The 22,461-nt window shown below is 33.6% G+C and overlaps 1 non-coding gene and 1 pseudogene across 1 annotated transcript; both read right to left on the reverse strand.

Annotated features, from left to right (window-relative positions):
• Window positions 1-10,090: 10,090 nt before the first annotated feature.
• On the reverse strand, window positions 10,091-10,181 carry LOC123818974 (annotated as a pseudogene).
• A 2,566-nt stretch (window positions 10,182-12,747) lies between these two features.
• On the reverse strand, window positions 12,748-12,936 carry LOC123818967. Its single transcript, XR_006785741.1, has one exon. It is a non-coding gene; the product is annotated as a U2 spliceosomal RNA (small nuclear RNA).
• Between the last annotated feature and the right edge of the window lie 9,525 nt (window positions 12,937-22,461).

Below are 22,461 nucleotides of genomic sequence, written 5' to 3' on the forward strand. Positions count from 1 at the left end.
TTCCTGTTGGGGTTTGCCCCACATCCTCAGTACTCTGGTGTACCCAAGGAAAGCAACCCACTTTCAGTTCATTCAGCCGTTGCTTGTTTTGAGGATGGAAATGGTACCTTCCAAGCTGTTTTCATGATGGGGCTGAGAGCAGAAGACATATGGGTCTATTTTGAGGCATGTTTTAAATAGGAAATTTAAATAATACAGAAAAATATGAAGAATGTAAAAATACACAAATAAAATTCTGCTCAAGCATTATTATATTCTTTCAGTATATTTGTAAAGAAGAATGAGCAATAAATAGATAAGTAGGTAGGTAGATGATAGATAGATAGATAGACAGATAGATAGATAGATGATAGACAGAAAGATAGATGATAGATAATAGATAGATAGAAGATAAGAAAGACTCCTGGAATTCGGATGAGAAGAGAAATGAGAACCACAAAGTTAAAGTTTCATCTCAGACAGTGCATGAAAGCTATTCAAAGAAGCAAGTGTTATTTTAGTACTTTAAAGAATGGCTACGCTAAAGCCACAAATACAGGTTTCTTTTCAGCCACCCACCCACAAATATGTGATTCTTTTCACAATAGTCCAGGTAATCAATGTTTTGAAAGAGCATTTTATTTTTATCTCAGTAAACTGAACTCTATGTTTTGTAAAAACAAGCTTGGTGAATCTTTTACTAGTGTAAGTTATATAAGGTTATAAATAAGAAAATTGACAGAAAATACTTAAACTAAATAAATCATGAATAATCTCCTGTTTTAACATAAACACTGAGAACATGTCAAAAATATATACTTTACAATATAGTTTGCTTTCAAAGTCCAGAGGTTGAACAATGAAACTGTTTATCTTTTTTTCTGGGATTTAAAATAAGTCCATATTATTTAGAGCATCCTCAAACTCTGTGTTCAAAACTCAAGTATTTGCTAAGTTCTACTCTTAGTATATCTGCATATCATAACTTGGTTTCCTGTTGCTGGTCACTTTAAGTTGCTTTTGTTACATTTCTTCTACAATGAACATTTTATAAAAAATTTAAATGTTCAATGTGAAAAGTCACTAACAATCCTAAGAATCTTTTCTTTAAACAAAATCATAGAAGACCTTTCTATTTCCTACAAAATGAGCTTATTTACAAAATAAGAGGATCGAATCAAGTGCCAGTGCCTTATGTTTACCCAGCTTCAGGTTCTAAAATCTCTAGATAATTTATGGTCAATTTAACGCATTAACTCATTTTCTTCCTTATAGTTTAAGAAAGCTAAAATGTTTTATTTAATTTGCCATCATTAAAGCTTCAAATTCTCTTATGAAATAATAGAAAATGGATTCAGAGTTGATAGGAGATTTAAATGTGATCTATGCAAACATTGTTTTATCTTATCCACTTACAGAGGCAGTTCGAAGATACGTAACTGTCACTGAGAGGGTTGAGGGGAGAGACACTTTTCTAGATTGCTGTACTGCAGTATCTCGCATTTCTCTCCCGCTTCTCTCTTTCTCACAGGTACACTCATGCACACTTTTTTCTTCAATGAACACAGATGGAATTCTAGGATAAGTGGTAAAGTTTGAATTAAACATAAAGTAAATACTCAGATTTATTATGCAGTCAGGCAAGGGCCATAGTACAGATGGATTCTGTACTCAAGTATGAGCAGTAACTACTTTTTGTTGGTAAATACACGAGTCTTAATATGTTGGAGTGGAAATGTACCTTATCATACAGAAAATAATTGCACTGAGATTGATTAGAGATAATTGATTATGCATATATACACACACCACCGTATATCATATATGGAACAAAAATGGTGCACATTTATTCAAATAGTACTTTCCTTATTAGTATATAGGGCCAATGGACCACAAGTAAAAACTATTTTTGAATTTGCTCCCTGTTTTTTTTAATTTCTGGCCTCTCTTACTCTCTTCTATCTCAAATTCAATGCTGTGTCACAGTGTAAGCCTTCTATGACTTGTGCTGGAGAGAATACTGTCTATGCTCTGTGTTCCCATGCCACCCTCGGCCCCTGTGAATTATAACACCCCTTCATATAACACTGCATACGGGTCTTTGCTTTTATCTATGTAACTACATTACATTTTACCCAGCACCTAAAAATTTAAGGAAAATTTTTGTTTCTATTCCTATAAATATTTTAAGCCAAAACCATTTCTTATTTATTTAAATATTCAGGTAAATGCATGTGCTATTTTACTTCTGTAATATGCACCCAGCTGTTGGTATTAATCAGCTCATGCTCTTTCCTGTCCTTTGGCTTCCTATTGACACAACTCTCATGGCCTGGGTCCCCGAGTACCACTGTTTCCTGAATAGAGTCACAGTGTTGGACAATTTGCTTATGAACTCTAGATTTTATGCTGGAGTCTCCATGAATAAATTTTATTAGGACTTTCTAAGCATTAGATGCATGTTCTTTGGTGAATGTTTTGCTGTAAGGCTTTTAAATTATTCTTAATTTCCTTTAACAATAGGCCAGTGTATTCAAAATTATTTAGTTATTTCAAGATTTCTGGAATAGATTGGCTATGAATAAACTACTGAGAACTTATGTTAAAAGTAAATTCTTTTATTTTTTCCTGTATACTTTCTAAGGGAAATAATATAGATATGGACCATTCTCTCTGAAGAGGGGTAGAAGTCGGAAATAGAAGATCTAAGCAATTTCCACTATTTTATTTCTTGATAATAATGATGAAAATGATCAAAAAATAAATAAAGAAAAAGGCGAGGCATACATAAATTGAAAAGGGAGAATTTTAACAACTTGTCTGAGATAATGTTGCAAGTAAGTGTCAAACCAGGGATTTGACCTCAGGTAGTTTTTTGGAGTTTTTTTCTTAAATATTTATTACACCTCAGCATCACATCAACATTTTTACCAAATATTTACCAAGTTAGAAGTTTTAATGTTATGTACATTTATTTTTGCCAAGATATATATGAATTTTTCCACAACTTATTTTAATATTGTACTACACATTTTATTGTACAATATACAAGGGCAACTGGAGATTTTATATGTTTAATATTACACTGTAAATATAAAGTGTGTGTGTGTATATATATATAGAGAGAGAGAGAGAGACAGAGACAGAGACAGAGAGAGTAGTTACAGTGTTCACAATGATAACGTTTGTAGGAAATGAATAGATCGGTCAGCTAATACAGTTAGTTTCCCTGTATTGTTATGTGTAGATGGTGCATAATGGAGAGGATGTTGGAGAAGCTTTGTTTAAAGCTGTGACAATATGTGACTTTACCATTGAAAGACATTATGTTTGTAAGACTAAAACATATGATAGTCAAGTAGACAATCTTTATTGTTACTTTCAACTAAAAAAACACTTTTATTTGAGAATTTACATTTTTAATTCAGATTCCAAATAAAAAGGGAAAATAACCATTAAAAGATATAAAAGGTGCATGATTTCTGTGACATTACAAACTGATTTATTTGAGTAATAAGGGTTGGAAAACAAACATCAAAACTAACTGTACCCTTTCAGTGTCAATAATTTAAAAATAAATTAAAAGAACAATGGAGCACTATATCCAAATGTCTTGGATTAAGAGGGGAAAAGGTTTTATGAAATTTGCTATAAGAAAGAAGTGATGTATACATTTTGAATATGTACTTTTGTTTTTAAAAAGATGTATTTGGAAGTTTTTTTATTATAACCTGACAAGATTACCTAAAAGAGTTATAATGACTAAAAATGGAACACTAAAAGCATTTTTTCCTTTACATTTTTTATATTTAGTGTTATGGAGTACTACATACTATACATATACTATTCCATTTTATCCTTTAAACATTATAATATTAAAATGAGTGATTTCTAATGAGCAGTCTCAGATATATATTTATTTAACTCAACTTATAAATAGAAGAATTACTTATACAACTGTTCATGCTGCAAAAAAAGGCATCTGACAATATGTGATTCAAACAAGGTAAAACTGTATTTCTCCCGGCACAGTTCAAAGTTAATTGGTGGCCAGGGTTAGAACCAATCTGCTGTATTCATACACTGTTTCATTCTGAGACTAAGATGGCTAAGATGGCTATTCCTTTTCTTTGGCGTTGGAAAAATGACAAAGCTAGGTAGTGCTCACACATTGCTTAATCTGTACATCAGAAGAGACTGACATTGTTGCTTCTTGCACCTCATTGGCTAGAACTGAGCCATAACAAAGAACAGACCAGTTGGGACAACATCAAAGAAGTAGTCCATATTTCCAGCTAAAAATTGTCAATATGACATGTAATAAAGGGAGCTTGGATATTGGTAAGTAAGTAACTACCTGTTTTGTCACAGAGAAAGCTAGGATAAAATTTTAAATATGTTTAATTTTGAATGTTTTTATTTTACCTCTGTTGCATACTAACTCCATTCCTTTGCATTTACCTCACTTATGATTCGAATGGTTTGTTATGTCATTTATTATGTATTATTGTACTTAGTATTAATTTTAATAAGTTTGTTTTTTACACTCTTGTGTTTAATTTTTAACACAAGATTAATAATTTGTAAATATTTCATAGTTCCTGAACCTTCTACCGATAGGTACCAAATTAAAGAGTGTTGAGAGAATGAATAATCCTTTGCTACAGGGATCGCATTAAGTACATTTTTGTTATTGTTGTTTACTGGTAATTGGAAGAGGTCAGGAAAAAAGGCCATTTTGAGCTCACATTGCACATTTTATCGAGTGTAAATGCTTTGGTGAATTTCTTAGAAAGTATATGATAGTCATCATTTATAAATCTTTGGAGAATTGTTACCATTCTCATGGAAATTGTTTGCAGAATTGCTGATTTCATATTCCATTGCCTGCCTAATTTTTTGGTGCACACTTTTTCTGTTCCAGAAAAAAAAGTGAAATGATTTTTGTTAAGTTAAACATATATCAGAGTGCAAAAGTTTTCTTTTGTCTCATAGTTTCTTTAGTTTCTGTACTTTTCAATGAATAAAACATTTTTTTCTAGGCCATTTATTTTTTGCCTGAATTATTTTTTGATGCTCTGTATACATTGTTCTTAATGCTGGCTACATATAATTTTCACTTGGAAATGTTTTACTTGTTTGCTTAAAAAGACTTCAGTTCATCACCCTTGAGGATTCAAATTTCATATTTGAGAATAGGAAATGAGAAACATGATTTTAAGCAATCTCAAGGTTGATCATTATTTAGAATCAGGCTGGAAAACAACTTCTTAAATATAAGACGGGATGGGATGGTGGTTACTAACGCAGGTTCTGAAATCAGAAACAGAGAAAAAAGTTCCAATTACCCAACTCATTGACTATGGACTTAAAGGTGGTTATTTTACCTGGAAGTACTTACTGTGACATCAGGCACTAGTCAACAAATAATAAATGTTAGCTACATTATTATCATTATTGTTATTATTTTGTTATCATTGTTATTACTATTATTGTTATTTGTTAGAGATGTTACAAAGTTTTGCAGTACGCTACTCTTTCTCTGATCTACTTCATTTGGCTCTATCTTCCTCACTTTTTAAAAATTTGAATTCATGCATTAGCATTCTATCTAAACGCTTGTTACTGAAATAACATTGGAGAAAAGAGTAAATTTCTAGAACCTCTAGTTCAATCATTGACTCAAATGTATCCCTATCATATTCTAGGCACTCCATCCAGGCATTGAGCTTGTATCAAAGATCAAAACAGGGAAAAACATTATTGGCTATCATCTAATTTAACAGGGTGGTGAACAACAACAACCCAAATAAATAAGTTTTCACAGTAAGAGTTATGCAGCAAAGACAGCAAAAAAGGGAAAGAGGATATGAGTGTCAATCAATCGTAATTTGAATGGCCCCGAATGGCTCACTGCAAAGATGAGAGATTAACAAAAAACTGGAAAAGTCACCTGGACAAGATATGTAGGTACCTGGGGGATGAGTACCTCAGGTGTCGAAAACAGCTTGCACAGAGACTCAAGTCCGGAACTTGGCTGCTGCAGGAGGCGTGGCCAACCGAACAACCTGCCTGAGGGAACTTCAGAAAATGTAAAGTCAAAATAAAATCAGGAAAGGCTTGGAAATGATTCTAACAACTTCCCGTTTAAATCTCTGACGAACACTTGAAGCAGAAGATTTACCCAGTAGGATCAATTAGGCTTCTCTTCTCTAAATATACTGAAAAACAAAAAAAGGAAAAGAAAAAAGGAGACTACAACAATGCAGGTATGAATTGATTGTAGCTTTGACAAAATTGATAGTAAAGAAAGGAGAATTAGTCCACTTATGAAAGCATTTTAAAGGTAGACCATGTATTTTGTTGATGAGGTAGATGTTCAAATGTATAGTGAGGGAGAGAGAAGTTGGGTATCTTAAGAGTTACAACTTTATTCTCAAGATATGAAACCATTTTAGATTCCCAGACAAAAAGCATTTCCTATAATTAGATTTGTGTTAATACAGCATTGGAAAATATGCAATCTGCTCATTTAAACTACGGGATGAAATGCAGAGGAAAACAGTCCACATGCCAGCATGTGTTCATTGGCTTGCCATCAGATTTGGAAATATAAAATCTACAAAAGGCATTGGATTTTCACTACAGATGGATCAACATTCTCTGTCTAGGTAGTCTCAATTATGTCCAAAACATTAGATGTCATTTGTATATGTTTCCAAATTTATCTATCTGGCCCCAAACAGGGAAATCATCCGTGATTCCTTTACTTTTTTATACAAATCTATAGGCCATCCATATGTCCCGCAAGTCTTAGCTTCAAAATGTCTTTAACACATCCACTGCCGTGTTCCTTGGCCCAATATCCTATGGCATCTTCTGCATAACAGTGCAGGTGTTTCCACAGCAGCCAGAGCGATGTCTTTAAATATGTAAATAGATGTCCTGTCTTCTATTAAAATGTGTATACCTTTCCCTGTAACCTGAACAAAATTTAAGTATTTCATAATGAACTGTGACGTACAATATGATTTCCCTTTCTCTCCAAGTAAAAAAAATGAACTACAAGCCTTTTCCTCTTCTCAGATATTTTTTTTCAGCTCCTACAACATAGAAATGCCTTTCTGTTTTAGCAAGTGTTTACAAGATTTTCCTTATGCCTAGGCTTTTCTGCAATATCTATTAAGTAGGTACATTTTTATCTTTAAACCACAATAAAAACTTAGTTCTTAAGAGACATCTTTTATGACCAGCTAATGGAAATAAGAACTCAGATCCCCCTTCTCTTAGCTCATTAGTACTATGGTTTATTGCATTTCTGAACTAAGAAGGAATGGATAATACCAAAATGTTTGTTGAGTACTAACTCCTAGGAGAGAGTCTCCATTTTGGGTACCAGCCTAATACTGAAAGGAGATTTGGACTGACATTGGACACATGCATTAGTTATAAAAGTTCTACTTAAGAAAAAAGTTGAATCAAGTGTTCTTCCGGTAGTTTGATTATACTGTTTCTGAAATATTAACGATTTGATCTGCAAATAAATACAATTGTTGTCAGTGGAAATCAGGCCCTTCCACAGGACCATGAGGAAGGCATTTCAAGGATCATGCATGGGTGATTGTGGCGTGGCAAAATGGTTTATTATGGTGGAAATCTGCTCTTGGGTTTCCGATTTTTCATCTCTCTCTCTATCTTGCCATGGAAAAGTCAAACCATGTGTTCTGCAAGGCCAAAACAAAAGCCAGCATTCAGAGTATCTACTTCACATTAAAGCTTGGCCCTTTGGAGCCCACACGGTCTGCCCCAGGCCCTGGTAACAGATAAACCCACGTGGCCATGCTCTCCCAGGTGAGAGAGAACGGCAAATGCACAGGGTGAGTGTGGGTGAGGAAGCAAGAAAATGAGAGAGAGAGAGAATAAGATCGCAAGAATGTATGGGTGAGATGGGTTCCCAGGTAAGAAAGAGAAAATCTTCATTTCCCTGGGATTATGTTGGCTTGGGTTTGCTATGGACCACGTGCTTTTTCAAAATAACCAATCAATTTCCCAGCTTCGAGGACGTTTCAATGGGTCCTCTCCCTAGTTATACTGGCAGGTTTCTATGTTCAAGTACTGCTCCCAGGGCCCCCCAACAATTCAGTAAGGTCAAGGGGGGGTGGGGTTCATTCCCTCCACAGAGTAACACTGTCATCCCCTGTAGTGTGAAATTGTAGCTTCCTGGTGAAAGACACAAGCTCATGCTCCCCAGTTTAAGCTTAATATTTGATTCAGTTCCCTTTGGCTCCTTTCTTATATTAATAATACACTGTGCTAATACATTGATTATTGTAAAACTAGTAGCAGACATCCCGTTTACTAAAAGATAAACTCTGAATTTGCCTTTAAGGAAATATAATACTTTTGGGGTGATTAAAACAAACAATGAGAAACAAGCACAACTTTTATGAATTTTCTCTTAAGCAAGTAAAATTATTTTCTGGGTCCAAAAATGTCTAGTGAATGTGAAGATATGAAAAAAAAATGCTGTTTTTTTTTTCTTTTTAGGAGAAAATCCGATCAGAGATTATGTTTATTAAATGGAGACTTTGGATTGTAAGACTGGGGAGAGTCAATTGTTTTTCTTTTTTCTGGATATTCACAGGATTGGGTACCAGAATTTTAGACAAGGAGGATACAGGTACGGATAATTTTAGCAGCAAAGGTTAAGGTCAGAGGAGAGTGGAGGAAACCCCAGAAAGGTAGTTGACCTATGTGACAGTATCAGTAGGAATCATTATCACCATGTTGTAAATCAGTATCACCAAATGTCAACCAAGTTTTAAAAATGTTAAAATTTTATATAAAACATACCTTGGAGCTTTAATGGACACCCATGCATGCTGCGACAGACATTAGGGGGAGATGAAGCAGCTTGTAAATTGTCAGTCCCGTGATCTTTATGAAACAGAGGAACTGCAGCCACCAGGGGACTGTTCACTGGCTAATGAAATAGACGGCACAGAGGACAGCTCTGTGGTGCATGTAAGCATAGCTTAGAAACTGCCACATACGTACGGACAAGCTAACTGGGAGAAGACTTGAATTCCTGAGGTCAAGAAAGATGACTAACAGATTGATATTACCTAGCTAATTTTAAAAGGCGAAATCTAAAACCTAGAATAATCAGACTTAATAGCTCAAAGAAGAAATTAGGTACTTAACTTTTATAGGGATATGACAATTACATAATAATATTTTCTGTTTCTTCTCATTCTTGCATCATTTTGTTAAATTTTGAGACTGTGTTAAAATATTACACACAAATTGTGTTTTTAAATTTTCATTTTCAGCACAGTCCTTTGCCCAACGTCTTAGTGCTCTTCTTTAGGATAATCTTAATAGACTAGACTTTTATCAGCTTCTCTTCCTGCTATTTGGCCCTCTGCCATTCTGAAAAAAAATTGTGCATGTGAAAAAATGATCTCTTGCAAAAATTGAACAGTCATGCTCCTAGAATGTGTCTGTTGGAACTCTACGTTAAGCCATGTAAGTCATTTATCTACTTGTCTAATATTTATGCAGCCTATTTATGAATATAATTAAGAAGAAAATGATGAGAACTTTTAAGAGAGAAAATAAAGATTCCTTGGTACTTCCCAGAGCCCTGGGATTTCTGCACAGAGTTTTATATTTGATAAGTGTTACAGATCTCTGTTCCTAGAAGTACACATTTGGGGGAGGGGGCCAAAGTTTTCTCCTGATCTACTTAAATCTTCCTTGTCTGAGAGGATGTGTAAGGCATTGAACACTATTCCCATTGGGACTCCACTGACTGTGTGACTACGAGCTATTAACCTAGATTCTAGCACTGAATTATATATAACTACTCTTTCAGAGTAATGAGGTTTAATTTTTTTTTACTGATATTTCAGCAGAAATTTGGAAGTCTGTCATCAGATAAGTATTTTAAAACTAGATTTGCATAGATTCCTTAAGAAAAAAGTGTATTTATACTAAAATTCTACCATCCCCAAATGTATTCAATGTTATGCTAATTCTACTTACAACTAATATGTTGTTATTCCCATAGAGAAAGTATTTCCTAGTGAATGAATTATATTTTTATCATATAGGGTAGACACTGTCATAAATTAAAAATAAGATTGAACTGATAAGAACAGATACTACACTTGATCTTAGCCAAAAGGATAAGAAGAGAATAAAGAGGGGATAAATGATGATGGAAGAAAACTTGACTTGGGGTGGTAAGCACATGAAACAATACACAGATGACATGTTAAGGAATTGTATACCTGAAACCTATATAATTTTCATAGCCAATGTTACCCTAATAAATTCAATAAAAATTTAAAAATATCAATGATGTATTTGCAATTTGATATATAGCCTGTTCTATGTAATTTTAAAAGCCAAGCAACTAAGAAAAAAGAAAAATATAAATTGCGTATAACAATAAGAAAACATTTTAAAAGTTAATGTGATTTGATACTTCATGGAATTTTGTTTTTACTTTAGGGTTTTGTTTTTTGGTTACACCATTGTAGTTATTGATTTATGTATGCATTTATAGTTTAATCAAAGTACAATACTTTATTTTGAGTTGGAAACCTGACTTCATATAGTTTTACACATCACACACTATTTTAAAAAATGGCATTTGTAGATTGATGCTATCTTTGAAAATAACGTGCTGAATGTCAAATAGCAGTTTATATAAAATTTATATCAATTTTGGATTCTAGATTAAAATTTCACTGTTCCTAAATGGACCTTAGATGAAAGTATTGCTACTGAGATATTTATATTGAGCAATCCCCAAATTTGAGGAACTGGTTTCATCAAACTTCCTTAATCTGCTAATGTCATCATCATCATCATCTTTATTATTAGCATTGATCTTATTATCTGAAAGAAGTTTAAGGATACATAACAGGAGGTACTGAACAGTCATAGTAACCCAAAATGGACAGGTAAAAATATGAAATGCATGCCCTTTGGACATTTTAAGAAATAGTAATGTTAAATTTCTTTTTTCCTCAAGAGCACCCCTTTGCCCCAGCTGCAATGTTTGAAGTGTCCATTCTCTGAAATGTCCTTAGAAATTCTGTTTTCTACACTTTCCATTTCTGTCTTTGTAATTTACCAGACAATCTTTTTGGCATAGACTCCTTAAAGACTTAGAGCTGTGAACATGAGGATTTTGTCTACTGAAATATACTTGCTAATGGATATTTTCCAAGCAATTTGTGTAAAACTACAAGCTAACTGGTGTAAGAATGCATTTTCTTTTCTGCTTCAGTTCACTGTAAGATATACTAAAAATCAATACTCAGTGTGGAGAAATAGGGCTTTAAGAGAAATAAGTTCTGTTGAGCATGTTTGGATGTACGTTTCTTGACAGAATCATCCATACAAATAGGATGTAATTTTTTTAAAGATTAAAGTCTAGCTCTGTCAAATGAAAGTTTTTACCAGGCAAATACTGGGTCACATACATATGAATCCAAAGAACTACCCATTGAAATATTAGTTTTTATTACCATGAATACAAAAATTATATTCACATTATATTATGTGAAAATACTTACCTGAAAGTTTATTTTCATTTTGAAACTTTAATAGAGTCACTAGTGTTCTATGTATTAGCCCTGAGACTATAACAATCTGATGCAGCATATCTTTATACTTAATTAGTAATTAGATCAATTTTTCATATTATCTCCTACTTAAGTATATGAGTATATCACTTCTCTATAGTTTTCCTTTTATTTCCTTATACATTTGCTAAGCCGTCTTTAAAATTTAACATTCAAACACCATGTAGAATAGCCTTTGTGAATGTGAATATATAATTTACAATGACATATACTTTCATGATTCTGGCATGCCAATCAAAATAATAACATAAATATTATGGATTGTGTCATTCAGCTATTATAAAAATTCTGCACATTGGCCACTGGATATAATAATGTGCAATGCCAATCCATGGGACAGCTGAACCTTATTAAGCACTATTAACACAGAAAGTATTACCAAAGCAGAAGTTATCTTTATAAATACTTAAGGAATAATATGTTTTCTTACAGAATTGAATAAACCATCAACACCTTCGCAGTTAATATTATAAACTTTAAGTTTCAAGAGTTAACTCTTGTGATGAGGATAAACTGTAGTTCTATATCTGGCAGTTGATAATTAGATGCCCAAAGTATGTGTAGTAGTGAGCCATCTGAGCAGATTACTACTTTTTGCATTTGCATTTAGAGGAAAGTATCCCTTCTTTAATGACTCTTAAAATAAAAGAAACTTAATAATCTATCCTAAGACGCTTATTAATAGAATTAATTTCAAGTATGTTACCCCGTGAAGACCAATTAGCCCTGAGATTCTATGGCAAGAGATAATAAGCTGGTGTGTCTGTCATCAACAGAGCATTAAAGATTCAAAACAGTTGTCACACATTATGCCCCTCATCTTGTCTGGTTAGTCCTGAGGAACAGTCAGCTTTAGATGAGCAGAGATCATTTATCCGTGTTAACCAGCATTAATCTGGGGTAACATTCATAATGGACAGTCTTAGAACTGCTAACCATGTTCTCCATTCTCTTCCTACAACCCAAATTACATCGCTGCATTATAGACAATGGGCATATCACTTACTTTTGTAGACTTTGTCAAACATCAATAATGCTTCAAGTCTAAGGTTTCTACAGCCAAATTACTTGTAATTCCTGGCATGCACCACATCTACCTTTCCATATATATTTTTGCACTGTTCCTGGAAGTATTGCAATACTGGGTTGATACACAGAGTGGATGGAGCAAGCTCCTATTCCACCTTCCAGATCCAAAAATCCATTTAATATAATGTCCTTGGATAGAGGACATATCAGATATTAACTCATAAGAACGGATACGATGCTGAGTTTAGCCAAAAGGCCGAGGAGGGATGCCCTTTTGTATTTTTTATCTGCACAGTATTGTAGTTTCAAAGCCCCTCCTTCCTTATCAGCATATCCAACAGACACATGCTACTGTTCCTTTCATTTTGCAACACTTTTGTTTGAGTACATTTAGTAAAATTTTACATAATATTTTATTAGAATTAAAATAATGATATATATCAGATTATGTATTAAAATAATTTCTACATGAGATATTTTAAATGTCAGCTGAACATTGCCATTTTGTGTTGAATCTAGGGCTTATTTTCCTTAATTTTCTGATATGCCTCACATTTCTTAACGAAGAGGTAAACCAAAAATGTTTTTCCCAGAATATAATAGATTGTGATGAATACATGACATGAGAAATTCTGTTTGACTTTAATTTGTCAGTTTTTCTCATATGATTATGATAACACACCATTTTAAAAGAAGGAAAAACCAGGACATCTTCCAAAATCAAAATACTACACCACATGCTGTAAAGAAAAGAAAGCAACCCTGTCAAAGTTATTGTGTTATTAGTTAAGTGTCAAGTCTTATCTCTAAATAGCAGGAAAGAATCTTGGATTGGGTTAATGTGAGGCCTGTGCAGGGCCAAATAAAACAGCCTACACAACCCAGTTTATATCTGTAACAGGAAACTAAAAATTAGCAATGATAAATAAGGAGTTAGAATTCTGAAGCTTATGATAGTGCTAATTGAGACATATTTCTAAATCTTAGCATCAAGTCATAAAGAAAACTTCTCTAACATACAGATTGATTTCTTATTTAGTATAAAACAGATGAGTTTAAATATAAACTTAACAATAATGTTAAGAAATATTGACTTCAACGCTAAAAAATTTGCATAAGTAAACTTGAACAAAGATACTTTATGATATAAATGATGCAGTACAAAGAAAGAAATGGGAACAGAAATAGTTAAGATATAAAAAAATAAAATAAGTTGTACAACCACATTAAACTGAGGTTAGACTATGGCTTGCTTAAAGGATTTTAAATTATTTTAAATATGCCTTTCCTATTAAAAAAATAGTAACATGCTTTAGTATTACTTTCACAACTAAAACCTTATCCATACAAAAAAAAAAATAAAAGGATTTCTCTTCCTATGGCTGACTGTGAAAAAAACATTTGGAACATATTTGTCGGGGCCCAGAAAGAAACAGATTGTGTACTCAATCTTGATTTTGATGGTAGTTTAATAAAGGGACTAGTTACAAAAGTGGATGAAGTATAAAGAACCCCCCCCAAATTAAGTACAGCTTACCTGCCCAGACATGTAAGGGAGGGAGTGGTAACCCAGGAAGTGGACTTGCATTGAGACAGCTCCCTGGAAGCTGTGAACTTTGGTAAAGGTTCCAGTTACTCCCAGGTACCCTTCAATGAGTAAGTGAGGTAATCAACATCCTGAACTTCCCCTTCTCCATCCTGAAATCTGATGTAAGTGCATTTATTGGAGTCAGTTGGAAGTCCAAGGCTAAGGAAGACTATTGACATAGTCTATACAGATTAGTCCATCAAAACACAGAACAAGGTAGAGAATAGATATTGTGAGACACTGTAAAGATTTTCAAACAGTGATGAAGAAAAATCATTCACTATACCATTCGTTTTTCTCCGTTTTTTAAAAAAGATTTTATTTATGTATTTTTAGATGGGAAGGGACAGAGAAAGAGAAGGAGAAAAACATCAATGTGTGGGTGCCTCTTGCACACCCCCTGCTGGGGACCTGGCCCACAACCCAAGCATGTGTCCTGACTGGGAAACAAATGGGCGGAGCTTTGATTCACAGGCTGCCACTCAATCCATTGAGTGACACCAGACAGGGCACTACAGCATTTGTGTGAAGGGCAAAATCAAAACACCTTTCAAGCAAGAATAAAATGCAGCTTGACCTTAAGTTTATACCTGTGAATATTACAGAGGTCAATAATGTTAAGTTTATATTTACATATTTATATTTACATAATAAAATCTCATTGGAAAGGAAGGTAGATGTTGTGGTTACCTTGTGGAGATGGGATGGACCTTCTTACTCCCACCAAATTAATGTAGATTTAATGGTCTATTTGCATTGCCATACTTGACTACATACAAATAGATGCAACAACAGCAGAGCTAGAATACATTTTCTTTGTATTAATATAGTTCTCTATGATTAAATTCTCATTTTCCCAGTCAATGATTCATGTTATAAGACATGAAAACATTACGATCAATGCTATTAAGAAGACTAATGAAAATTATGTATGCCTTTTTCCGATATGATGAACTCTATCAATTCCTCAGGATTAAAATAAATTTATCAGAGCTGTACTCTGAGGCTAGTGGAATGTAGGCTGTGTTAGGCTGAACTGAGTCTCATATATATGTTAGGATATATTATATATATATATCCTATTTAAAAGTAGCTTTGAATGTGACTTTATAGGGAAATAGAATCATAGAGTTAAAATTAAGATGTAAGTTAAGATGAGGTCATACTGGAACAGGGTGAGCCCTAGTTGGATAAGGCTGCTGTCTTTATAAAAAGAGAGAGAGAGATACACACGGAAAGGCAAACACCATGTGAAGATACAGACACAGGGAGGGAAGAGGGCCATGTGGATAGTAAGACAGAGACTAGAATTTTGCAGCTTCAAACCAATGAATGTCAAGGATTGCCAGTAACCCACAGAAGCTAAGAGAAAGAGCATAGCTCAGCCAATACCTTGATTTTGAAATTCTAACCTTCAGAATTGTGGAAGGATAATCTTTTATTGTTTAAGGCCACCCAATTTGTGGCACTTTGTTACAGCAGCCCTAAGAAGTGAATTCAGGACCCCAATATTATTCAAATTAAAGTCTGTCTGTAAGGTCACATATTCCGGTTTCCCTAATATGTGCTACATAGGACAATCCTTTCACATGATCATGTCTAAAATTGAGAGCCAGGCACCAGCCTTCTTGGATTCTCTTCCTCCAATTTTTGTCCCTCCCTCCTGATTTATGGATACCTGTGAGTTCAGATACCTCAGAGGGAAAATTTCCCATTTTTAAATACTTAAAAATGGTTGGGCCAGCCTGCCCTTTAGGGCTCTTTTTTGGAAAGGAAAGCATAGTTGATGAGTTTGAGTATAGCTTCTACAGGCAACTTGTTTTCTTCTTTGTGGAGTTGCTTCTTAGGACCCTATATATATGTGAAGGAGAGCTCTCTGGCCAAATTATTATACTTACTTTTTTAGAGAGTGCCCCATACAAGTATATGTTTATAGTCTAGTACTTAATCATGCAGTAAAAAAAAATAACAATGGTCTATGAATCTGACTAAAAGTATATTTTGTCAAATTCAGGATAATGTGCTTTATAAATGGCAACCACACCTGTGCTTAGCAACACCTGAGTGGTAGTCCAGTGCTCAGAATCATCAGCGTTGTGTGTTAGCAGTAGTTTAGCATCATTATGGTGAATAGCTTAGCATTCACTTGGCTTTCACCATGCTTCACTTTATAGGGCACAGACCTGGTAGATAAGGGCCCCGCTTGTCTAGAAGTTGAGGTAAAATAACAGGACAATCTCTGTGTAAAATACATGGATAATCACCTGGACATGAAGGTGGCTAAGTAGTATTAGATAAGCATTCTTTCTTAATTGAAAGTGTCATTTTTGTATCATAATGTAATCTTTGAGAACTTGTCCCACCTGGAACTTGCTTGAGAGAAGGCCCACTGTAAGGTAACAATGTCAAGTTGGAGGATCATGACTTTTTTTTTTGTCCCAGTGAGACAGTAAAATAATCTGTTTCTGTTTGCATCCACAAATGAACTCCACATCGATACACAGCAGCTGGATGAAGTTCTCTAATCCCAGAGCTCAATACACCTTTAAGTCTCAGTGCAGTTTGTGATCTCAGCTGGACCTTCTCACTAAAGATTCAATTAAGATGTGAAATTGCTCATGAATCTAGTCAATTCTGTGGTTCCTGAGAAGGTAGAATTTTTCATGTCAAGGCTTGTTTTATTGCTTAGCTTCACTGTTTTGGGGTTTTATATATATGGTTACTCCTCAACTTTGGCTATTTGTTTAATGACTTGAGTCACCAGTCAGAGTAAAATCCCTAGATGTAAGATGGCCCTTGTCTATAAAAGCCCATCGGTCTTGATAATTTTTTAATTTGAGTTGATAACTACTGATCAAAAGTTTCCTCTCAGTAGGCTGTGAACATCACTGTGTGTTTCAGGACACACAGATCCCTGAAAAGCCCTGGGGAACCAAAATCATTGATATTGTCTTCATTCTAGCTCTCTTGGATAATATTCAAAGTGATATGCAACATAAACACATTTTAAGTTTGAGCTTTTAGCAAAATCATCATTGCAATTAATTATTTGCATTATTTTTAACTCTCATACTCAGTTACTATTAATTCAACCCACAGGATTCTTTCTCTGGAGTATTCAGGACACTGCCTTCTTAGCAAAGGGAAGGCAAACCTGAGAGGTATAATAAATCTGGCATTAGTAGTATCCAACGCTGCATACCATCCAACACTGAGAGTGATTTATTCCAATGTTGCCCTGATTTTAGTTATTTTTGAAAAATTGTTGGCCTTTTTCATGTTTAAATCTCGATGGCCTACATTGCCCCAAGATTCTAAGCCCCATTGGCTTCCACAAGAATATTGTACTATTAAATTTTAAAATAATACTGTACAGCACCCTTGCCAGCATAAAATATTTATAAAATGCCTAAGTAATTTGTCTTCCCTAGTTCTACAATTTTGTTTAGATTTTCCTATCTTGGAAACATGTAGGGACAGAAGCCTTTTGTACCATTTGTTTGTCTGACCTTTATAGAGGCTAAAAACAGAGGTACCAAAGAATTCATTTCAAATAGTATGTAGATGTGACTAATACTCGGAATATCTTCATAAACCATAAAGGCTAAACAAACAAACAAACAAACAGTGAGTGCAGTCCAGACACAAAATACAAAATCCCAGCCATGTAAGTTCTGTCTTCTAAGTACAGGTATTCTTGGGTCTCCACCTTGGGATCAAGGAATGCATGCCCAAATCTTATCTTTGCCTTGCTAAGTCTTGGGTTCCTAATTCTCTCTGCATACATTCCAAATAACAGCTACATATTAGTCCACTAGCGGGTTTAAGTCTTTGTTCCCCCAAAGCTTTAAAATCTATGTCTTTTGTTCACATTAGCACCTCTGCTTGGTTGATAATCTGAACTGTCCTCTATCTTGGCTGTCCTGTACTCGCCTCTTTAATTAGGTGAATCTTCAGCTTTCAGCTGTAACACATACAAATTCTTACTATTTGTCTGCTTGTTCATCCTTCTCAGAGCCTGGGCTTCTTTACTCAGGCTAAGAGCAGCCTTGCTAACTGAGCTTTCCATTTCAATATAAGTCCCCATCGCTTTCACTTCCCCTATTCATGTTAGGGGTAACCCCGTCTCCATGCTGAGGTAATGTTTCCCATCAGTGGTGTGACACTGCTTAACTCTGTCTCTCAAAATACAGAGCAGTGGCTCTTAAATGTTCTTCCCACAAAAAGAAGTGAAATTATGTGAAGCGATAGAGGTGTCAGCTAAAGCTATAGTGGTAATCATATTGCAATATGTAAATGTGAGACCTGTCTGAGCTCAAAAGGGCAGAGAGATCTCAGAGATAGCTTGGACAACTAGAGTAAGGTATGTGCAGAGAGTTTAAAGGTAAGAAATTTATAGAAGATGGAAGATAACAAAAATGGATTGCACTGATGCAATTAATATAAGGCTATGACTATGAATGTTTTGAACAAATGGTGTCAAATCGCATGGTATGAGATATAAGCATGACAAAAACCTATGAGTTTGAAAAGAGCTCCAAATAAGGATTCTAGTTATTGAGAGTGATTAGATTAATATTTACTGAATGCCTACTAAGTGCCTCACACAGTATACTAAAAATATAATAAGTAAGCTAACCCGTTTCCTATACATTTTCCCTGTAAACATAAGAAATTTAAAAATGTGACTTTGAGGACTCAGGTCTAACAATCTGAACCTTTCGAGGCCCTCGTCCTGAATGTAAACCACCCCAGGACATGTGCCCTACTGGGATCCGGTGGGAACACAGAAACGGAAACAAGCCTTCCTACTCCCTGCTCTACTTTCTTTACTAGTTAGCAACAGAATTATTTAACAATGAACTCCACCACTTCCCTCTTCTAGTCCCTTGATTTTTTGACTAAGTAACATTTATGTACTCCTATTACAGAGCTCAACCAATTATTTTATAATGTCTATTTATATAATTTCTTCCTCCTTTGTTAAAGTCTATTGAAGACAGTGTTTGACAAAAATTTAGAAATAGCAAAGTTAAAGCCACCACATTAATACACAGAATTTAGTAGGCCTTTATTTTGCATCTAAGAATAGTTCACAGCCTGGGAAGTCTATAAAAGAAAAGCTGATGTGAGGCTCAGAGGAATAAAGTCACAAGATGGCTTATAAAGCAAACATGAGGAGGCTGTTCACCCTTACAGTGATTGTTATTACAGTGTGGGTTTCTGGACAGCAGGGGATTGGTTAGCAGTTACTAATTAACTCATACCAATTTCAGGATGATGACTTAAGTTTTTCCTCTGATTGTCAGAGGCATGTATAAGAAATAACCTAGGTTCAATTTTGCTTATGTACATGAAATAAACTAGATTTAACTTCGCTGACTTGGCTTAAACAATGTGTCTATTCAGGATATACTCAAATCTTGTCTCCATATTGTATGCAATTTAGAATGTTGCAAAATCTTCCTAAACTAGACTTTATTCTGAATAATTTTTTAATGTGGTAGAAGTTTCTAGAAGCTAAGGAAAAAAGCATTACATAGACTTTTATTAAAATATTATTAATTTAATTTCCAGTCTTCTGCCTTTTAAATGAAATTTTTAGTCCCTTGGTTATTCCTGCGCAGAAGTAGTGTTGAGTATTTGGTAACCTGGTCTCTGAAAAGAGTTTGCCTGCTCCCACAAAACAGTCTTTGCACATTATACATGACTGGTGTCTTAAGTGAGAGAGGGCACACTAGCTCTTTTACTATTCTCCATAAGCAGAAATGTAGAGTCCATTATGGAATTCAAAGTGCTTTTGCTTTATATGACTGAAAATGGTATCAGTTATTACTTGATTATATGTCAGCGATTCTAGGTTTTATTTGGAGATTGCTGACAGATTTCCCTATAAGCAATAAGAACCAGGAACAATCATCTTTAAAGTGTACACTGTAGACACAGACATCAATAAATATTTTGGTGATTGAATAAATGTCTAAAAACTTGACAGGTACAACCTGAAAAATAGCCATGGGTTACATAAATTTTTCTTACAAAGTAATGCATGATATTTTATATGGTACGTGTTTTTAAATGCATATTTTAGTCTACAACCATGTTATATAAAAAAATAAATGTACAGATAATAAATGAACAAACTTCCCAATAACAATGTAAAGCTATGGAAATTTATTAAATGTATTTTAAATTTGAACAACAGTGTGGTCATTGCTGGGGGTAAGAGTATGGATGGAGGTGAAAGAGGATACAAGGGAGGTAAAATGTGGTGGGAAAGGAAATAAATAAATCAATGTAAAAATACATTTAATGTTGTTTCATCGACAATTATAATATTGATCCAAATTCTTAAACTATGAAAGTTTTGTTAACTGAGTCAAATTATGAGGCAATCTAACCTTAAAATTAGTCTAATACTCATTTTTCTTTGATTATTCAAACTAAGCCATTTTCAACTTTGCAGCTGCTCTGAAAAATAACAACATATTGCCACGACAGATTTGCAATAATGGAATTTGCATTTTCACTCTGGTGAGAAGGTAGTCTTTCAAGTGTTTCATCCTAAGCTACTGGCTACTTTTGATAGTTCAGGGTTACCTAATGACCCATCTCTTAGTAAGTAATACAATACATTTTGTCATTTGTAGATACTCTTCCTATTTTTTTAGTTAAACAGCATAGATGCTTGTTACATTTCTGTAAACAATATTTGACTGATTAATTGTATTGTTAAAATTTTTAATGAATCACATTATTTGTTATATGTAGTTGTTACTTTTTACAACTTAAGATATTAAATATTTGTCAGTTTCAAACAATCATATAGTATAGATCTTTAACTAGTAAATCTTTATCTCTTTCCAATATTAGCTTTTTCTCCTTTTGTTAATATCAATAGATTATTATAGGAGCATATGTTTAAGGTAAATATTTACTTTTAATATATTTGCTGAATAGAAAAATGGTATAACTTTAATGTAATGGTATCACATTATTTGTTATATGTAGTTGTTACTTTTTACAACTTAAGATATTAAATATTTGTCAGTTTCAAACAATCATATAGTATAGATCTTTAACTAGTAAATCTTTATCTCTTTTCAATATTAGCTTTTTCTCCTTTTGTTAATATCAATAGATTATTATAGGAGCATATGTTTAAGGTAAATATTTACTTTTAATATATTTGCTGAATAGAAAAATGGTATAACTTATATGTATCCGTGCTACATATTAAATTGGGCCAAATATGTTAAAGGTGTTTAGCTTTTAAAAATGTTTCAAAATAGGCACTTTCTCCATTGTTTTCAAAACCCACCTAGAATTGCTTTTGTGAAGATACATTATGGTCTTACTTAACTTTAGTAGTTATATCTAAATAATTTAAGTAAGAATACTTCAGAAATAAGCCTTTCTTTACAATAATAGCTAACAATTTTATAGCTCTTACTAGGGCCCAAACATTTTTAAGTACTTTACATGACTACATTAGTTAGTTACCATTTTGAAGTTGAGGAAACTGAAAAACAAAGACATTAAGTAACTCACTCAATATTAGAGTTTAGTGGGGTGAAAAGCAAAGATTCTAACCCAAGTATTTTGACTCTTAGTTTTTTGCAGTTTTCTTTTATTTGCTAGATTATGACATCATTTTTTTCTATTAAATTATATTTTAATCCATTATTTCACTGGGATAAAGGAAAGCAAATAAATCCAACATAATTTTTTTTAAATTTTAGATAAAGCAAATGTGATATTTTCATGATACTAATGAGAGACTGAAAAATTCTGGAAGATAAAATTAAGACTAGAGTCTTTCCATTCAAAAATAAATGTTTACCAGGGATAAACATTTATTTAAACAGTTAAACTCTGGAAAAAATAATTTAAAAATATGAAAGTTTCAATGTCATAAATAATTTTACTGAGTGAGTATGAGTTTGGAAGAAACTCATGGAATCAAAACCCTTAATTTTAGCAAACAAGTAAGCAAGGGCAATTATATGCTTAAACACAATTTGAAGAAATTAATCATGATAGTGCTTAATAGTAAATCCTATAAAATATGGTATGTATACATTAATGTGAACATTTCATTGAAATAACTATTACAACATGTACACAGCAAGCATTCTTTATCCTAATATAAAATTTTTATGTGATCACAGGAGAACTTTTCTTCTAGATAAATTCTTAGCAAAA

The sequence above is a fragment of the Phyllostomus hastatus genome, unplaced genomic scaffold, assembly GCF_019186645.2.
Source record: "Phyllostomus hastatus isolate PE091 unplaced genomic scaffold, TTU_PhHast_1.1 phas_contig_29, whole genome shotgun sequence".
Lineage (NCBI taxonomy): Eukaryota > Metazoa > Chordata > Mammalia > Chiroptera > Phyllostomidae > Phyllostomus > Phyllostomus hastatus.